The sequence below is a fragment of the Molothrus ater genome (genome assembly GCF_012460135.2).
Source record: "Molothrus ater isolate BHLD 08-10-18 breed brown headed cowbird chromosome W unlocalized genomic scaffold, BPBGC_Mater_1.1 matW_random_MA34, whole genome shotgun sequence".
Lineage (NCBI taxonomy): Eukaryota > Metazoa > Chordata > Aves > Passeriformes > Icteridae > Molothrus > Molothrus ater.
This window is the reverse complement of record NW_026530820.1, coordinates 642,944-663,813: the sequence shown is the minus strand read 5'-3', so window position 1 is coordinate 663,813 and position 20,870 is coordinate 642,944. Positions and strand designations below refer to the sequence as shown.

The 20,870-nt window shown below is 42.4% G+C and overlaps 2 long non-coding RNA genes across 2 annotated transcripts; both read right to left on the bottom strand.

The window, feature by feature from the left end:
• Nucleotides 1-1,927: 1,927 nt before the first annotated feature.
• On the bottom strand, nucleotides 1,928-2,297 carry LOC129047153 (uncharacterized). Its single transcript, XR_008509145.1, has 3 exons — nucleotides 2,201-2,297; nucleotides 2,085-2,126; nucleotides 1,928-1,994 (listed from the first exon to the last, which is right to left on the bottom strand). It is a non-coding gene; the product is annotated as an uncharacterized LOC129047153 (long non-coding RNA).
• A 14,897-nt stretch (nucleotides 2,298-17,194) lies between these two features.
• LOC129047156 (uncharacterized) lies at nucleotides 17,195-19,476 on the bottom strand. Its single transcript, XR_008509148.1, has 6 exons — nucleotides 19,460-19,476; nucleotides 19,339-19,361; nucleotides 19,199-19,242; nucleotides 18,933-19,098; nucleotides 17,396-18,851; nucleotides 17,195-17,267 (listed from the first exon to the last, which is right to left on the bottom strand). It is a non-coding gene; the product is annotated as an uncharacterized LOC129047156 (long non-coding RNA).
• Between the last annotated feature and the right edge of the window lie 1,394 nt (nucleotides 19,477-20,870).

Below are 20,870 nucleotides of genomic sequence, written 5' to 3'. Positions count from 1 at the left end.
CGGGCACGCTCGGAGACCGAGGCCGTCGTCACAGGGGGTGCCTGGGTTAAGAGGAGATGAGGTGATTGGGCATGGCTGAAAACTGAGGGGACCCTCGCTCCTCCTCCCTACTTCCCCGACTCACCCCAACTCCTTGGCAGGTGCCCAAGGCCACCTGGATGGCACCTTTAAATAGAAGAGTTCAGGGCTTCATCACCAGGTCCTGTAATGCATCCACAGGGCTCACACGTGCAGGGAACCCGGTGCATTGGCCGGCTGGTGACGGGGGCTTGGCAGGCTCCGAGTGGATTGCCTAAATCACAAAAAAGAGAATGGAAGCTTAGAGCAGCGCCAGAACTGCAGACCTGAGCAATAACAGCTACTTCTCTCCACTGCTCACCTTGACTGCTGGTATCCAGATTTACTTCCTAAAAAGAAAGACAAAGAACAGAGCTGTAACAGAGTCACCACAAACACTTCTGCTGCAGAGATAAACGGTGCCTCACCTGGTTGGGGGAAACCACTCACCCGGGATGGGGCCCTCTGGCACACATTTAAGCCATCTGAATCTGAAAAAAAAAGTTAGGACAAGAGTCAAACTGTGGCAGGATAACTTAAGAGCTCCAGATATCCTGTGTCCATCTACAAATCCCACCTAGAGTCCAACTACACCCCACATTACAAACTTCAAGTCCCCAGGACTTCTCCTATTGCACCAGGTTATGCGGCAGGGCAGAGCAGCTCCGGCACAAATGTGTGTGCAGACACCCGTGACACGGGACAGGACATGACAGACAACGGGGACACAACACAGACAGAAATCTCCTGGCAAGGAAAATGGCTGCGAGGACTGAGAGAATGCAAAAGGAGATGACCGAGGGGAGACCGATGGTGAGCTGATGAGGCTCAGAGAAACCTGGAGGAAGAAGATACTAACTGAATGACTTAGTCCAAAAACGGCAAAGATGGATGCCCGAGAATCCTACGGCCAGAAGCCTCTACCTGCCCTCATATTCTTTCAAGTCCTAGTCCGCCATAATGGATCCTGGCACGGCAGAGCTGTCCATACAACTCAGAACAAGACCTGAAAAGACATCCAACCGGATGCTTCTAAAGAGACAAGAGAGTCTGATGCCTGTCTGAGCTCCTGAATCCAAAGGTCTATGGCATTGGTGCCAGGCCGAAGAATGCAGAGATCACAGATGCAAACAATGATGCCAGGGTTTCTGACAGGCCCCTCCAAGGCCTAAGGTAAAGGACATGACATATCCAAACACACATAATACACAAAAGTGACACGATACACACCGGGACTGCTCTGCCCTGCGCACCTCAGCACTGTGATGAAAAGTCAGGCTTTGCTTTTATGGGGCCTAAGGGGCCGCTTCATGGACGCCCCCATCTCCAAAGGAGACTCAAAAATCCCTCCCGGTGGGTCCCTACCCTGCGCCCCGCTTTCATCCCCTCTGTGGGTTGTACCCCTCTACTTATCTCTCAGACATCTGGGGATGCAGGTCTGTGTCAGGTGCAACAGAAGGCTGCCTCAACATCTGGGAAGTTCCTGCTGGCACTGTTGTTCAACAACTTCCTGTTGTTTCTTAGTCAGCTACATGAAAGAAATGCAAATATTAATGCATGATCAATGCAGCACACTGGCCAAAACCCAACAATTCTGCCACTCACCGTTCTCCTAAGAATGCCCGGCTCCTGGGGCCGCACCCTTCGGCCGCCCTCCGAGGCTGATGCCGTTGTCACGGGGTAAGCCTGGGGTAAAAGGAGACGAGGTGATGTGGAATTGCTGAAACCTGAGCAGACCCTAGCTCCGCCTCCCTACTTCCCCGACTCACCGCGACTCCTCATCCAGTGCCCAAGGCTACCCTGGTGACACTTTTAAATAGAAAAGGCAGAGGCTTCATCAACGAGTCCCCTGATTCCTCCGCAGGGCTCGGGAGAGCGGCGCACCCGGTGCGTAGGCCGGTGGGTGACGGGGGCTCGGCATACTCCGAGTTGATTGCCTAAAGCACAGAAACAGTAATGGATACTTAGAGTTGCACTGGAAAGTGAGACTGGAGCATTAACAACAAGGTGAGCTACTCAATGCTCACCTTGCCCACCTCATCTTGACTGCTGATATCCAGCTTTACTTCCTAAAAAGAAAAAGAACAGAGCTGCAACAGAGTCACACTTTACACTCCCCCTGCAGAGAGAAACGGTGACTGACCTGCTCGGGGGAACCTCCTCACTCGGGATGGGTGGATGGATTTTGCCCTGGATTTTATCCTTCTGCGTCTGAAAGAAAGTGAGGACAAAAGTCAAAGGGCTGCAGGATGACTTCACAGCTCCAAACATCTTCTATCTATCTAGGAATATCATCTAGAGTCTGGCAACACCCCACAAACTGCGAGTCCCTGGGACTTGTCCTCTTGCGGCAGGCTATGCGGCAGGGCAGAGCAGCTCCGGCACAAATATGTGCGGACACCCGTGACACAGAACGTGACAAACAGGGGGACGATAAACACAACACATTATGCTTGTGGTGAGGGTCTTGAGGGGAAAAGGCAAAAGGGACCCCAAAGACACACTAGGTAACACGGTACGCCGGACAACACGACGGGGACCGGAACTGTTCTGCGCTGCCCGCCTGAAAGCTGCCATCAAAAGTAGAACCTCTCCCTTCAGCTGTCCTAAGAGGCCCCTTGGAGGAGATTGCTTTTCCCTCTGCTAATTTTTAAATCTGTCCCAGGAACTCCCAACCCGCTGCTCTCCCATTGTCCCATCTCCAGGCTGTGACTCTGACTTATCTTTTGGATGATCCGTGATGAGGATCTACGTTGCACCTGAAATGAGTCTGCCTCGGAGGACCCCGTGATCGCCTGTTAGCCTGTCGGTCAGCTACAATAAAGAAAAACAAAACCAAAGTATGAGTACAGAGTTATGTGCGCCAAATCCCAGCGAGTCAGCTACTTGCCCTCTCCTGAGTGTGCCTGGCTCCTTCAGGCTCCAGCTTCATCCTGATTCTAAGGTTGTGGCCATTATTGTGAGTGGCACCTGGGTTAGAAAAAGGCAAAGTGAAATGGCATTCCTGTGAGTGCAGTGGATGACCTTGTGTGCTGCAAGACGTGTGAATGCCTCTGCCATGCTTCTGAAAAGCCTTGGGGTGGGGGGGCCTCAAATAAACACCCTTTCTCACCCTGCTGCCTTCAAAATCACCCCCCCAACAATAACTCCTAACCGGATACCTGCTCACCCTCCCTCTCCTAGTCACAATCCTCAGCTCACCTGAAGCCTCAGTCTCAAACATCATCTTGGACACTGGGCAGATGCCTCTTGTGACACGATGAATCTGCTGAAAAAAGTGTTGTAGCTGACACAACCTGGACTCTCTGGAAGCTGCACTTCTCCTAAAAAAAATACAAAACAATATAAGAACAAAACCAGAAATTACAAATGCACTTTACCACCCCTAAACACAAAACCCAAAATTGTGAACTTAAATACTCGCTGTATTCCAGGCTGTTTTCTTCACAGTATCTTCAAAGCCTCTGTTGCTTTAGATGCCCAGAAACACCTGCTGAAAACAAGCTGTGATAAGCTGAAAGAGCTTCTTCACTGAAATGAGAGGAGAGCTCTTATCCCAGCAACTCCCAGAGGGGGAATGAAGGCCCTGAGCCAAGGCTGGGGTTAATATACCCCTGATGGTGCCCGCCTCTCGTTCCCGTGGCACCCGGGAAAAGGGAGGGGGCGAATCCCACCGGGTATAAAAACCCTCAGAGCAGCTGCTGCTGTTTGGCTCCTCTGACTCGAGTTCAAGGGGAGTAAAGGGCTTGTTATAGAAGAAAACTCTTCTGAAAAATAACAGCACTTTCTTTTTTTGCAACAACTACTTGGAGTTAATGGGCAGAAAACTGGTAAGAAATAAAAGTTTCTGTTTAGGCAGCATATCTAGATAAATTGGGTGATTTGCTGTTAACTTACATAATTATTCCTTAGTGGCTACTAAGTAGTACTTCGTATGTGACTATGCTGGGTGGAAAAGAATGCTTATGATATGAATAGTCAAAGTCTCCTTGGGACCTCTAATTAGGTCTATCAACATTATAAGTAAAAATAAGATAAATAAAAGCTTCCCAGGCAGTGTAAGGCTTAAGTGCATGCCAGGTGCCAGGCTCACCCTGCTCTGAGATACTTGGTCCTATGGCACAGAAAGAAGGGCCGTGAAATGCAGTTTTAAACCCTTAAAATACTGAAAAAGGCAGAGCTTCCTTCCAGTGAACCCCTTAAACAGAGGCAATGGGGCAGTTACCTCTACTGAAACGAATACAATAGCAAATAAATAGTTTCTGCCCTTTAATTTATTCTCCTTAATACTGGGAAAAGAGGGATTTTCCTCACTTTAGATCTCTCCAGTGATGAAAAAAAGAGGGATTTTTTCCTCAGTTTAAACTCTTATGGAGAGATAGCTGGGCTTCTCCCTCAATTTAGGCGTGAGGACAACAAAAAGGGAGTGGCTGCCCTTAATTCAAATGCATAAGAAACATTTCCAAGATTTTCCCCTTCTACTTAAACAGGAAAATAATAGAAAATGAGGACTCCCTGTCAATTAACACCCCGAACAGCATAGAAAAGGCAGGGATTCTTTCAACTGAGACCATTAAAATTGCAGGGGAAGCAGACTTCCTCCCAGTTTGAACACAAAAAATAAAGGAAAAGGATGCTTTTTCCCTTTTTTCTAAACCCTTTTTCTCCTAATAACCCCTTTCCTTTCTGGGAGTGCTGTGGAGGGTCTGGGGGCTCTGGGGAGGGACTGGCACAGTAAAAGGGGAAAGTTGAAAGCCCTCTCCTGGAACCCCACATGCTGCCTGGCCCGCTCAGATGCTGCCCCTTGGCAAAAGGGCTCTTCCCTTGGCATTTTCTCAAAGTGTTGCTCCGTGCCCGGGTGGGTCCGGCTGCTCCCTAGTCCGTGCTGGATGCTCCGCCCGTAGTTCCTGGAGGGACCCTTGGGATGCCCCTGTTACCCTGTGTTTCCTCTGACCCTGACCGTAATCTTCCAAATATGCTAAAGACTCACAAAATGGCTTTGAAAAAGCCCCAACAATACCCTAAGAAGTTCCAGAAAAGTCCCTTCCAAAATCCCCTAAATACCTGTAAAAGTCCTGGAAAAAAAGCCTCACAAAGACATGCTCAGTCTCCAAACTCTACCTCGTGCTGTCTAGCCCACAGATGTCATCCCTACCTTACTGCAGTGGGTCTGTTGTCCTCTGAGGGTTCTGTCATTGTGCTGCTGTGTGAGGGTTGCTGTCTGGTCTCGCTGTTAGGGTTGCTGCGTTGTGCTGCTGTTGGGGGAAAAGGCTGTTTTTAGGGGGGCTGCTTAGGCTGAGGTTAGGGCTGGGGTGAGTGGTGGTACAGCTGTACCCTGTACCCCTGATCTCCACTGGACTGTCCAGCCCTCAAGCCCTCTCCCTTTACCCCTCAACCGGTCCCTCTGCCCCCCAGCCCTCAGCTCCTGTGTGTCACCCTTGACCCCTCTCCTTTGCCCCTCAGCCCCCAGCTTCTCTGTGTCACCCTACAGCTGCCCCTGCCACCCTCAGCATCTCTGTGTGTCACCCGCTGTCCCCTCTCCCTGTTCCTCCCTCAGCTCCCAGCCTCTGTCACCCTCAAGCCCCCACAGTGCCCCTCAAGCTGCCCCTCAGCCTCCATGTGTTGTGCCATGAAAAACCCTAAAAAAACCTAAAAATTCCCTGAAAAACTCCTAATCTTCAAAATGTCCTAAAAACCCCATGAAAACCTAAAAACAGCCTCAGAATGCTGTTAGAATACACTGGAAATACCCTACTTTTAAAAAACCCCTAAAAATCCCCAAAGAACCTTTAGAAATCCGTAAATATACCCTAAATAGTCCAAAAAGAGCTCTAAAAGTACCCCAAAAATCCTTAAAATGCCCTGATAAGACCCTAAAAAAGCCTAAAAATTCCCTCAAAAACCCTAAAAATACCCAAGCCCTGAAAAGTCCTCCACATCCCCTCAATAGTCCTAAAAAAGCCCCAAGAGCACACAAAGCCCCCCCCAAACAATTCTTAAAAGTACTAAGAAAGCCCTTAAAATACCCTAACAAAATCTTTTAAAAGCCCTGAAAAAGCCCTAAAAGTATCCTAAATGTTCCCAGAAATTTCCTGGAAAACTCCTCCATAAAAAGCCCTAAAATATCCTTTGAAAGCCATGAGAAAAACCCTAAAGAAAACCCTAAAAAACTGCTCAGCCCCCAACTCCTACCTGTCACTCTCTAGACCACAAACATCATTGCTACCTTTTTATTAGGGTTGCTGCCTGCAGGTGCTGGGAGACTTCTGGGGCTGTCCCAGCATTGGGGTTATTGCCTTGTGCTGCTGTTGGGGAAAACTGGGGTCCTAGGGGTGCTCTTTAGGGTTACCTTGGGGTTGGGTTGAGGGCTGCTGCACCTGTACCCTAACCCTACCTGGTACCCTGTGTCCTTTGTACCCCTAACCCTCGGTGTGAGCTCTCCATCTGTCAAGCCTCCCCCTCCTTGCCCCTCAGCCTGCAATGTCTGCGTGCCACCCCGAGACCTCTGACATTGTCCCTTGGCCCCCTGGCCTCCACCGTGCACTCTCCGCCTGGTTAGGGGTGGTGTGAGGGCTGGTTCACCTGTCACCCTCAAGCAGCCCCCACTTTGCCCCTCAAGGCATCTGCTCCCCCTCACCCTTTTCTTGTCACCCTCAAGTTCCCCACTCCCAGCATCTCTGTGCCACCCTGGAGCCCCCCAATTGCTCCTAACGCCCCCTTCTGCCTCTCAGCTCCCCCCATCCTCTGTGTCACTCTCCAGCCCCCTCCCCTCAGCCCGCAGCCCCTTGTGACACCCTGCAGCCCACAGACGTCGTCCCTGCCTGTCTCGCCCGGGTGTTGTCCTGCTGCGAGAGCTGCGCCGTCCTCCGAGGGTTCGGGCTCCTGCGTGCTGCTGGAGGGGACTCACGGGTGGGCGGTGGGTGAAGTAATGGATGGAGCAGGAGGTGTGGTGGGACGGGTTAAGGGCGGAGTGAGGGATGGAGCAAGGGCGGGCTGGAAAATAGAGTAGGGTTAGGGGCGGAGAAGGGGACGCAGCAGCAGGGGGCTGAGGTGGGGAGGTGAGTGTTAGGAGGAAGCGTAACTCCGTAACTCCGAGACCGAGTCTGCGGCCAACGAAAACTCTGAGTGACCTGGGAGTGCCGAACGTCTTCGGCAAACTGATGTAAGGAAACTGGGGTGATGAGTTTTGTTTCCCTTGGAAAAGGGATGGAATTTGTGTCCCTGGGTCTGCACCCTGCCCAGGACCTTTGATCTCGAGTGGGCTGCCACCTCCTAAAATTCCAAACATCGCAGGTGAGACAGGGGGTTGGAAATTTTACTTGGGGTAGAAACCAATTTTGGATTTAGCTGAAGTCTGCTGGTGAAACTTCTGTAGTCTGTTAATCGGTGTGCTAGCAAAAAGGCCTGCAGAGAGAACAAAGGAAGTTCGAGGCTACTGCTGGAAAAAGAGAATCTGGGTTACGACCGAGTGCACGGCCTCGTCCCTGTGTGAGTAAAAGTTTGAGGTTTTGCCGGCAGTGTCACTGAGTGCTGAGGGGTCCCCTGGTCGATAGGGCAACTTGGGAGGGTTTGCTTCAGGCTTTGCTTGTGAAAGGTGTGAGAAAAGCAAGCAGCTCTGAAGCAGATGAGCCCCCTCTTGCCTGTTGAAGTGTTGCATAAATCAAAGATAAACCTCAAGGTCCCTTCCCACCCAAGCCATTCCGTGATTCTTTGCCCTGGAGGCAAGGGTGCACCTGGCACCGCATTTCTCTTCACAGAGAAAAGCAAGGCACAATTCTTCCCAAGAATATTGCTGGGATTCACATTCTCTGAACCTCAGAGGAAGGAAAAACAATTCTTATCTCATTTGCTGTGCCTGTGTTTGTGCTGAAGTAGAATGCAGCGTGGAGATTGTTCACCCAAAGTGATGGTGTTTTGTTTCCTTGGCCTGTCAGGGCCAAGTGTGTATGTGTGTCGGGACTGTTGGGTGACAGTCATGAGTTGTGTGCGGTGTGTGTGGGGTTGAGTACTTGGCAGATTCGGTTTAGATGTAATGTAATATAGTATGATAAAACAATTAATTAGCCTTCTGATAAGGCAGAATGCAGATGGGAAATATTTGCACATATGATATTAAAGGACACGTGAACCACCTTTCTGTGAGACAAAGACACGAGACTTGGCCCATCCCTAACTTAGGACAGAGCTAAAAAATAATAGATAAAATAATTTTTAACCTATTTTTGAAGAACTCTCTAAAACTAATGGCAGATGATATAGCTATTTTATCTGGCAAGCTTCCGTGCAAAGTTTCCTGCTGATGCTGGCTCAGACGGATGGAGATTTGGGAGGAGGGGGAAGAACAAAGTGCCACGGGGCTTTATTGGATGAGCCTTGAAAGGTTTCTGCAAGTTTCTATTGCAAGGTTGATGAACCTTGTGTTTGTTAACTTCAGTTTTGCTCAGTGTTTTAACCCTGCTTTATCTCCTGTGGTCCAGATGACACATTCACACATCTTTAGAAAATTCAGTGGGATGCTCTTCAAACAACATGTGACTTTGCACCAGTGACGGCAGAAACTTGATGCTTTTACCTCAATCTATAGTTTTTCAATATTCCTATAGAAAGTGCTTTTCTGTGAAATGTCTACTTTGGTTAGGGAAGAGAGAGGGCAAAAGGGACCCAAGGCTGCCCCCAGGGTCCCCATGCCCCTGGCTGCCCTCCCCTGCTCCGGCCCTGCAGCGAAGTGGCAGCACGGCATTGACAGCAAGGCCGTGAAAAGAGCGGGAGGGGTGCTAGCACTAAAATATAAAATCAAAGCAGAGATTGCTGACTCTCCAAACCTCACAAAGTGGGTTGTTGTTCTTAAGTAAGAATGTTTTTGGTTTTTTCTTTTGTGTGTTTTGTTTGCTGTTAAAAAGAAGTTTTTTTGTTTTTGTTTTTTTTTTTTTCCTGAAGAATGGGTTTGTAAGGCTAAAACAATTAAATGCTGCCCAAAAAGTAAAAAGCAATAGATGTGATACATCTCGTGTTAAAATTGGTCTAGCTTTTCTTATTTAACTAACTGTAACTCACAGAAAGAAGAATTTGCCTCTGCAGCTATTAGCACAGCTGGATAGAAGAAGAAGAGGCTGCTGTGGAAAAAGCTTTTAGCTAAACCCAGAAAGTTTGGAAGAAAAGTGAATGGTAAAAGTTAATGCAGTATTGTCTTTCTTTTATTACTATGCTATTAAGAAGTCCTTTCCAGGTACTACTGAAGCAACAATCAGAATCACAGAAAGAGGGTGAATTCATGCCAGCAGAATCAAAGGACTATCACATTTAAACCGGGTGATACCAAACTGACTTTCCAATGGGGACTGAGTGGTAATAGTTTGGGAAAAGCCAAATGATCCAAGAAATGTACAAAGAATAACACTGAATTCAGAAGTAAGACAATGCTTATACCACTAGGTTCAAGCACTGCCTGAATAAAACATCTCCTTAGGGGAGGAATACTCCAGATAGAAGGATCAAGACTGTTTTTGTGTTCTGACCTTAGCCTGAGAATTGTACAGGGGAGAAGGGGAATTACCATTTCCATCAGTAAACTTTATTTGATTCATTCCAATACTGGACATGCTAGCTGGGTTATAAGTAAATGCTTGAATTGTGAAAATAATTAGTATTGTAGTTCACAAAATTTATGCTTTTATTGCAAAAAGTGTTAAAGTAATAACTTAGCTTTGTGGATGGGAAATATTAGTGCCTGGTGAATGAGAGATACCTGAAGAACCGTAAGAGACCGCAGTTAAAGGGTGTCCAAACCAATTTGCCTGGAAATTAGTTAAGAGAAAGTGACAAGGAAATAGAGGGCAAGTGCAGATTGGCCTCTGTATTTCGCCACCGAGAAGATCAAATACACCTGCTGTGGGTTGCAACCTCACAGGCCTGGGAGGTGGGAGTATAAGCCATACTGGACCTCTGTTATTCCTGTTTCTGGCACTCATTTGTTCTCTTTTCCCTTTCGGGATACCAGCAAGATTGTGTCACAAATGCTGCAGAAAGCATCACGTGGAAAGAAACCAAAGTTCCTCTTTAATTACACACACCTACGTCAACAGCCACTGTTATAACACATCCAAATTAAGAACCTGTAAGCAAAATGGAGTAAATTATTGGATTACAAGAAACTTAGGAAAAAGTGGTAATAGATTTGGAATTGAATGTCCAAAAGGAGAGAGATGGATTTGTTTTACATTTAATCTTGAAGATACGGTTCAAGATTTGGTAAAAAAACAAATAATAAAGGAAAAGGTAAAACCAGCACAGCAACTTAACTCTGTATTGACCCCAAATTATCTATTGAGTCGTATTACAAGACTCCAAGCAGTTATAGAAATGATAGCAAATGGAGCTGCCCAGGCATTGGAGTTAATACCAAGTCAGCTAAGCCAAACAAAAACTGTAGTGTATCAGAATAGGTTGGCTTTACACTATTTATTGGCCAAAGAAGGGGGTGTTTTTTGGAAAGTTTAATATATCAAATTGTAGAAAATTGATGAGCACAGAAAAGTCATTCTAAAAAAAGCAAAAGAAATCAAAGAAGAAAAAAATACATATGTATATAATAACCCAGGTACCGGTCCAAAAATTAGAAAACAATGTTAAAACCTAGCTGGTAGGTAATGTATTAGAAGAAATTAAGATCTTTCATTTTATGTGTTGCAACTATTTTTATATTTCTTCCTTGTGTAATCCCCTGTTTTATTTTGCCCGCATAGTCCAGAAGGTGCAAGTAGATAAGAAATATTGCTCAAGCCAAAGGATTTACAAAGAATAAGAGTGGGGATTGTGAAAAATGCGTGTATTTTCTGATTGGCTTTTTGGAAATATTAAAACGAATATTATATGTGTTGTGTTAGAAAGTAATGCTGTATTAATTCTCTTAAGTAGTGTGTTAAGTATAGGTTACAAAAACTGTTAAAATAGAAACGATGCTATGTAAGATACTTTTTTTAAAGAAAGGACTTGCAGCGAGATAGCGGGCACAGGACACCTGGATCTTTCAGAGAAAAAGAATTTATTGCCCTCTTATCAGAAGAAACAAACTTGTTCCCGCCTCCAAAGCGCTGTTAGGATTAGAAGGAAGAAGTGGATGATGACCAGACAGAATCCTGTGTTTGAATGGAATTTATGCACCATGTATGAAGTGTATGACTATGCAACAGGCTATTGCTTTTAAGGGTTAATCCTTTGTTAACAGGGGTCCTTTTTCGGGCTCATGCTGCCCAGAAAAAGGTACCCCGATGTCCATCACTCTTTGTTTTTGTTGTCTCATATTGTCCTAATTCAAATTGTCCAAATTATTATTACTCTAATTGTATGACTATTTTTATAACCATTTTATTACTATTAAACTTTCAAAAATTTTAAAAGCAAGTGATTGGCGTTTTTCACACCAGTCCGTTAGGTGAAAATTATCAAAAGATTTTTGTGAGTTTTCTAATTTTGGCATTAATGCTGGCAAATTTTCAGGGTTTACTATCTCATTTTGGGTCGAGAAATCTGTCCCAAACACTGAAGGGGCTCTGGAGCTATTTGGGAACAGTTCTTTTTCAAAATTCTTTGGTATTGGGATCAAAGGGCTGGCATTTGCAGGGGCAAAATAATTCTCTGTCCTGTATTTATTAAAGCAGCTGTCATATTCCAGCCTCCTCTTCCTCCTCCTCCTCCTCGCACGGTTTGTGTGCATAGATGTGGCTGTGCAGACAAATCGTTACACAAAGTAGTCCCACTGGGTGCTAGGAGTGTGGAAGGCAGCGGAGCTACGGAAACGGGGCTGCGGCTGCGGCCGTGGAAGGGAATGCCGGGACGTCCGTGGTTGCAGGAGGCGGCGGAGCCGTGCCATCCAGCAGCTCTGAAGCGGGAGGGTGCGGTGGGGAAGGCGCGGCTCGGCCCGCCATGCAGCGGCGGCGGCAGGAGAGGGGAAGCGACCACGGGCGGCGCTGACGGGAGCCTGGGCTGGAGCGCCGCGGCGCTGGCATGGGGTGCCTTGGGTGGCTGGGGCGCCCGGGTAAAACAGTCATTAAAACACCCTAAAAATTATTGAAAAAGCCCTAAAGGTATCCTAAACATTTCCAGAGAATTCCTAAAAAACTCCTGAAAAAAAAACCCTGAAATATCCCTAAAAATCCCTGAAAAATCACCTGAAAGACCCTAAAAAACAGTTTAACCCCTACCTGTAACACTGTGGCCTCCAAACACCATCTCTACCTATTAATCGGGGTAACTGCAAGACCCTCAAACACCACCACAATCACCAGCTTGAGCTGGTCTGGGCAGCACCAAATAAAATAAAAAAAAAAGCTTTAAAAATAGAAAAATTAAAAATAAAAATTAAATAAAAAATAAAATAAAAAAAATAAAATGAATGCTTTAAAACTGGGAAAATAAAAAAAATAGAAAATTTAAAAAATAAAAAGATTTAAAAAGAGAAAAATTAAAACTAAAAATTAAAAAAAAATTTAAAAAATAAAAGAAATGCTTTAAAAATAGAAAAATTAAAACTAAAAATGAAATAAAAATGAAATTAAAAAAATAAAAAAATGTTTTAAAAATAAAAAAATCAAAACTAAAAATTAAATAAAAAATAAAATTAAAAAAATAAAATAAAAGCTTTAAAAATAGAAAAAGCAAAAAAAATTAAAAAATAAAATTAAAAAGATAAAATAAATCGTTTAAAAATAGAAAAAGCAAAAAAAATTAAAAAATAAAATTAAAAAGATAAAATAAATCGTTTAAAAATAGAAAAAGCAAAAAAAATTAAAAAATAAAATTAAAAAGATAAAATAAATAGTTTAAAAATAAAAAATTAAAACTAAAAATGAAATATAAAATAAAATTAAAAAATAAAAAAAAGCTTTAAAAATAGAAAAATTTTTAAAAATTAAATAAAAAATAAAAAAAATCTTTAAAACCAGAAAGATCAAAAATAAAAATTAAATTTAAAAAAAAAGCCTTAAAAATGAAAAAATCAAAACTAAAAATTAAATAAAAAATAAAATTAAAAAAATAAAATAAATGCTTTAAAAATAGAAAAAGCAAAACATAAAAATGAAAGAAAATATAAAATTAAAAAAATAAAATAAATAGTTTAAAAATAAAAAATTAAAACTAAAAATGAAATAAAAAATTAAATAAAAAAATTTTAAAAAGCTTTAAAAATAGAAAGATCAAAAATTAAAATTAACTAAAAAATTAAAAAAAAGCTTTAAAAATAAAAAAATCAAAACTAAAAATTAAATAAATAATAATTTTTTTTAAAAGCTTTAAAAATAGAAAAAAGCAAAAAATAAAAATGAAATAAAAAATAAAATTAAAAAATAAATTATTTAAAAATAAAAAAATTAAAACAAAAAATGAAATAAAAAATAAAATTAAAAGATAAAATAAAAAGCTTTAAAAATAGAAAAATCAAAAATAAAAACTAAATAAAAAATCAAAAATAAAATAAATGCTTTAAAAATAAAAAAATCAAATCTAAAAATAAATAAAAACTAAAAAAATAAAATAAATGCTTTAAAAATAGATAAAGCAAAAATAAATATGAAATAAAAAATAAAATTTAAAAAATAAAATAAATAGTTTATAAATAAAAAATGAAAACTAAAAACTCAAAAATAAAATTAAAAAATAACTGCTTTAAAAAAAATAAAACAAAAATTAAATAAAAAAAATTAAAAAATAAAATAAAAAGCTTTAAAAATAGATAAATCAAAAATAAAAATTAAATCAAAAATAATAAGAAAAAAAGCTTTAAAAATAAAGACCTCAAAACTAAAAATTAAGAAAAAAATAAAAATAGAAAAAATTTTTAAATGCTTTAAAAATATAAAAATTTAAACTAAAAATTAAAAAAAAGGAAAATTAAAAAATAAAATAAATGCTTAAAAATAGAAAAATTAAAACTAAAAAAAAAGATAAAAAAAAGCTTTAAAAATAGGAAAATTTAAAAAAATTAAATAAAAATTAAATTTAAAAAAAATTAATTAAAAATAATTAAAAAACCAAATAAAATCCGTAAAGTACTGTAAAGTACCGTAACAGTTCCATAAAAGGTAGTGTCGTAAAGCGCGACTGTCGAAAAAACGCACCTTTTACGACAGTCGCGCTTTACGGCAGTTTTACGACGTTTATGGAAATTTTACGGCACTTTACAGAACTTTAGCATTTTTATTTTGTTTTTCATGTATTTTTAATTAATTTTATTTTATTAATTTTGGGTTTTTTTAAATTTTTCTATTTTTAAAGCTTTTTATTTTATTTTTTTAATTTTTTATTTGTTTTTATTTTTAATTTTCCTATTTTTAAAGCTTTTTATTTTATTTTTAAATTTTTTTTAAATTTAATTTTTAAATTTAATTTTTCTTTTTTTAAAGCATTTATTTTTTTTTGTTTTTTATTTAATTTTTATTTTTCTATTTTTAAGGCTTTGTATTTTTTTATTTTTTATTTCTTTTAATTTTTAAACCTTTTTATTTTTTAAATTTTTTTTATTTAATTTTTTTTATTTTTAAAGCATTTATTTTATTTTTTAAATATTTATATTTAATTTTTAATTTTTCTATTATTAAAGGGTTTTTGTTTATAATTTTATTTTTAATTTTCTTTAATTTTTCTCTTTTTAAACTATTGTTTTAATTTTTTTTTAATTTTTATTTTTCATTTTTCTATATTTAAAGATTTTTATTTGTTAATTTTTATTTATTTTTATATTTCATTTTTTTATTTTAAAGGATTTATTATATTTTTTAATTTTGTTTTTTATTGAATGTTTATTTTTCTATTTTTAAAGCAATTATTTGATTTTTAAAATTTTTTTATTTAAGTTTTAATTTTTCTATGTTTAAAGCCTTTTTAAAATTTTTTAAATTCGTTTTTATTTTTAATTTTTCTATTTTAAAAGCTTTTTATTTTATTAATTTTTTATTTAATTTTTATATTTAATTCTTTTATTTTTAAAGCATTTATTATATTTTTTAATTTTGTTTTTTATAAATGTTTATTTTTAATTTTTCTATTTTCAAAGCATTTATTTGATTTTTAATTTTTTTTTATTTAATTTTTAATTTTTCTATTTTTTAACCTTTTTTAAAATTTTTTTATTTGTTTTTATTTTTAATTTTTCTATTTTTAAAGCTTTTAATTTTTTTCAATTTTATTTTTAATTTTTTTATTTTTAAGTTTTCTATTTTTAAAGCATTTATTTTTTTAATTTCGTTTCTTATTTATTTTTCTATTTTTAATTTTTGTATTTTTAGAGCATTTATTTTTTAATTTTGGTGTTTTTTTAATTTTTATATTTATTTTTTGTATTTTTAAAGCATTTATTTTTTAATTTTGTTTTTTATTTAATTTTATTTTTAAAATTTTCTATTTTCAAAGTTTTTGATCTTTTAAATTTTATTTTTTATTTATTTTTATTCTTAATTTTTTTTATTTTTAAAGCATTTATTTTTTTAATTTTATTTTTTATTTAATTTTTATTTTTAATTTTTCTATTTTCAAAGCATTTTATTACATTTTATTTGGTGCTGCCCAAACCTGCTGTAGTGCATTTTTATACTTTGTAATACTTTGAAGTAATTTTGTTTTGTATCCTCATATTTTTCCCAAATGGTTTATCCCAAACTGTACCCCCCTCCCTTTACCTGTGTTATCCCTCTCCCGGGATGAGATCATCCCCAAACCCCCACCCTGGCTCTCTGTCAATCACTCAGCCTCCCATTCCCTCCATCCAGAAGTTTCGGTCCAAGTCCTCGAGTGATTAGCCACAGGCTAGGGGTCAGCCCCCCAGGCCTTGCCCCATACGCTGTCCTATATGTCTATCCCCCAGCATCCATCCCTTAGGGTCACTTAATGGTTGGTAGGATGTTATCTACTGTCGGTTTCCACCTCCCTTCAAATGTAACCTTGGCACATCTCCCGGGACTCTCGGCAGGAGCCCCCTGAGGTGCAGGAGCTCCTATGGGACTCCTAATAAAACCTTGCATTAACCCCTGCTAAGAGTCGGCCCTTTATCATCTACCGCTGTCTCTGGTGTCTCTTGTGCTGCAAAGGCGACCAGCCCAGGTGCCCTCAGCACCCTCGGGGCACAGAGAGTGTCTCCCCCCAGCCCAGGTGCCCTCAGCACCCTCGGGGCACAGAGAGTGTCTCCCCGCTCTCGGCCGTGCCGGGGCTGCCGACTCAGGACCGGCCGAGGGTTCCTGAGGGGCTCGCACAAACCCGCTGGGCCGCTGATTGTGGTGGTGTTTGAGGGTCCTCCAGGACAAGGGAGGAGATAAGAATCTTGACTCCCCCTTTCAGAAGGCTGAAATATTATTTTATGATCTCTATTATATTAAAAGAAAATGAGATATTAGAACTACACTAAAAGAGCAAGGAGACATCAGAAAGCTGGAAAGGAATGAATAATAAAAACCTGGGACTGATCACAGCCCCGACACCGCTGGACCATGATTGGTCATCAAGTAGAAACAACGCACAGGAGACCAACCCAAGATGCCCCTGTTGCTAAACCATCTCCAGCCCACACTCCACAGCCACTAGATTGTTATTGGTTCCATTTCTGTTCTGAGGCTTCTCAGGAGAAAAATCCCAGCGAAAGGATTTTCGTCAAACACGTCAGTGCCAGGTGATGGCACAGGCAGCATGGGCTGGCAGAGGTCACTGTGTCATCCCTGCCAGCCCAGGTGTCACAGCAAGGAGGAGAGAGTTCACCCTGTGCTCACACTGCAATACAGAGCAATACAACACAACACACACATTAACACAAGATTATAACCTTTTTCTATTTTCATTACTTGTGGATTTATTGTTACAGGACACCCAAAACAACAAAAGCACACAAAAAACAGCACTCATCTACCATTAACACCCCCGTCACATTACACACAAACTCAACGTCCCTCCCCTCACAACTGCTAAATTACACCCCAGCAATCCTTGGTCCTCAGGAACATGGTTCCCAGGAGCCTCCAAAAAATCCTCCTGCCTGACGAAATACCCAGTCCCTGGACGGTGCGCGCCCAAACTTTGGCGATGAACGTCGCCTCGCAGACCGACCGGGACCGGGGAAAAAAACCCAGCCGGGGGGCAAAAAAAAAAGAAAAAGAAAACCCAGCCGGGGGTGGCGGTGGGGAACCAGGCTAGGGATTTTTTACTCTAAATTTACAAATGAGTTGAAAAACCTGAAAAGCAAAAGTCACACGGTTAAATCCAGTCAGCATGCGCTCACACAGTCAGAGATGAGCAGACAGACAGACACAGACACATGCTCACGCACTCCTCCCATTTAAACGTTCCCTGTGGCTCTTACTCGAGACGCTGAAGAACGCGCTTCCACGCTTCTTCTGGCTGCCGCTCCTCGACGTCAAATGGTAGATTCTGGGGAAATCGGCAGCCTCGGGGACCTGTGAGACGACAGGAAGCGGTCGATGAGTGGCTGACAGCTAGGACTTGTCCCCGCTCTGGACCAATAAATTTTCTACCCAAAATCCCATAAAAGACAGATGAACAGTCAAGTTTTTATAACTGTTCTACCTAACTGTGACTATGTGCCAGGGCAGGGCAGCTCCGACCATAAGTGGTACAACGTAAGTACACACGATATAAGCCGACGCATACAGTGCAAGTGTACATGGAGTGTAAGTACATACAGTATAAGCCAACATAGGTACACACAATATAAGTACATACAGTATAAGCCAGCATAGGTACAAGCAATGTAAGCACATACAGTATAAGCCAGGACTTGAGGTAACTCTCTGGAAGATACTAATTCTTGAGCCCTATACCCTTTGAGAAGATAGAACCTATAGAACTTCTGCAGTCACGTGAGGAGGGTGTAAGACGCTTCCTCCAGAAGTCCAAGAGAATGGCGTGGAAAAAAAGGCACTACCAAAGCCGGTAGTGAGAAGGAAGACGGATGAGAACATCTTGTCCCTTTGAGACATTCCTGTCTCAAAGAGTAAAAATGTAAAGATGCCGGAATAAGGGATATCCGGAAAGGAACGTGACTAGAATATGGGCAATGTGGCACGGAATAGTGCCAATAAAGCATCGAGACGTGACAAAGGCCTGTGACACGTAAGACAATGGACACAGACTACATAACACAGACACAGACGACATAACATAGACACAGACGACATAACACAGAGACGAGTGACAACTGCCTGGCACTGTCCCCGTAGGGACCCGAGATTCCTAACGCAAGATGAGCCAGAGGCTGATGATGCCAAAGGAAAGAAAGCCCTATGACGAGAGCACGTGATGATGAAACGGAACTCGTTAAAACAAGTTAGTGCCACAGCAATTAAGAGGATGCTCGAGAGGCTCGGCGAGCCTAGAGAAGGAAGCCGACTGCCGGGTGACCGTGGCCGTAGCTCCGGACGTGAAGGCGAGCTCCTCGGGGGAAAGATCCGTGACGACGTCGAGTCGAGGAAGGCGGACGACACAAAGTACGCGAAAATGTGGAGATGGGTCGGAACTGCCCTGCCCGGCAAAGGCTCTGGCGAGGCTGAGGGGAAACCCTCTCCCTTTACTTCCAGAGAGCCCGCCCCCCTACAGACCTGTCCCCTAAGCTGACATCTGATGGCCTCCTGTGAGAGTAAAGGTTTTTACCCTTCTCCCAGCCACTGGCCCCGACACTTAGCTTTTGGAAGAGGAGCGGACAAAATCCATCCTCGGTCGGACGTGGACGTTGAGATGCTCTCCGTGTGTGCTTCGGTGCTGCCGTTTCCAAGCTTTGGCTACGAGCCTCCTCAGGGTACCTAAGACAAAACAGAAAACCTGACTATTGCCCTCAAAAACAGTAATCCCCGGGACTCCTCCGCACCACTGCCCCGGCTCACCTCAAATCTTGATTTGACTCCAGAGGGTGCCCGGAAGATACCGGCGAAAAGAAAAGGTACACGCTTAGCATGCTGCTGTGTAACGCTCACCTAGGAGTCAGCCTGCCTAAACTCCGACTCACCTGCCCTCCTCTGTTCCTTGGCGTGCCTAGGGCAGCGACAGCACCTGCAAAGAAACAAAGCAGAAAATTTGCTGAGATACTGTGAAAACACAACCTCCCAAATCTGACAAGGATGCCACAACAATACCTTAAGCCTGCACACACCTGGCACGGATATGCTCGGCCAGGATAGATGGCAAGTGGACCAGCTAAAAGACAACAAAAACAAGAGGAGATGCTTACTACTGCACAAAAACTGAGACATCAGCAATAACAACTGCTTCTGTACGCTACTCAATGCTCACCTCACCCACTCGGCCTTGACTTCCTAAAAGGAGAGACAAAGAACACTGCTGTAACAGCCACCATTTATGCTTCCTCTGCAGAGACAAACAGTGACTGACCTGCTCAGGGCAATCCCCGCACCTGGGATGGGGGGCTCTGCCCTGGATTTTATCCATCTGCATCTGAAAGAAAGTTAGGACTAAAGTCAAAGGGCTGCAGGATAACTTAAGAGCTCCAGATATCCTGTGTCCATCTACAAATCCCACCTAGAGTCCAACTACACCCCACATTACAAACTTCAAGTCCCCAGGACTTCTCCTATTGCACCATGCTATGCGGCAGGGCAGAGCAGCTCCGGCACAAATGTGTGTGCAGACACCTGTGACACAGGACAGGACGTGACAAACAACGGGGACACAACACGGACAGAAATCTCCTGGCAAGGAAAATGGCTGCGAGGACTGAGAGAATGCAAAAGGAGATGACCGAGGAGAGACCGATGGTGAGCTGATGAGGCTCAGAGAAACCTGGAGGAAGAAGATGCTAACTGAATGATTTATTCCAAGAACTGCAAAGATGGATGCCCGAGAATCCTACGGCCAGAAGCCTCTACCTGCCCTCACGTTCTTTCAAGTCCAAGTCCGCCATAATGGATGCTGGTGGGGCAGAGCTGTCCATACAGCTCAGAACAAGACCTGAAAAGACATCCGACCGGATGCTTCTAAAGAGACAAGAGAGTCTGATGCCTGTCTGAGATCCCGAGTCAAAAGTTCTATGGCCTGGGTGCCAGGCCGAGGAATGCAGAGAGCACAGATGCTAACAATGATGCCAGGGTTTCTGACAGGCCCCTCAAAGGCCTAAGGTAAAAGACATGACATATGCAAACAACACATAAAACACAAAAGACAAGTGACACAATACACACCAGGACTGCTCTGCCCTGCGCACCTCAGCACTGTGATCCAAAGTCAGGCTTTGCTTTTATGGGGCCTAAGGGACACCGCCACCTCCAAAGGGGAAACAAAAACCCCTCCCAGTTATTCCCAAACCAGCACCCTGCTTTCATCCCCTCTGTGGGTCGTGGCCCTCTACTTATCTCTCGCACATCTGGGGATGCCGGTCTCGGGTGCGAAGAAAGGCCACCTCGTCAGCTGGGAAGCTCCTGCTGGCACCGGGCTGCTGTCTCTTAGACAGCTGTATTAAAGAAAACCAAACATCAGTGCCCAATCTCGGCAGCCCATCGGCCAAAACCCCACAAGTCTGCTACTCACCCTTCTCCTAAGAACGCTCAGCTGCTCGGGCCGCATGCTTCGGGCACGCTCGGAGACCGAGGCCGTCGTCAAAGGGGGTGCCTGGGTTAAGAGGAGATGAGGTGACTGGGCATGGCTGAAACCTGAGGGGACCATCACTCCTCCTCCCTACTTCCCCGACTCACCCCAACTCCTTGGCAGGTGCCCAAGGCCACCTGGATGGCACCTTTAAATAGAAAAGTTCTGGGCTTCATCACCAGGTCCTCTAACGCATCCACAGGGCTCACACGTGCAGGGAACCC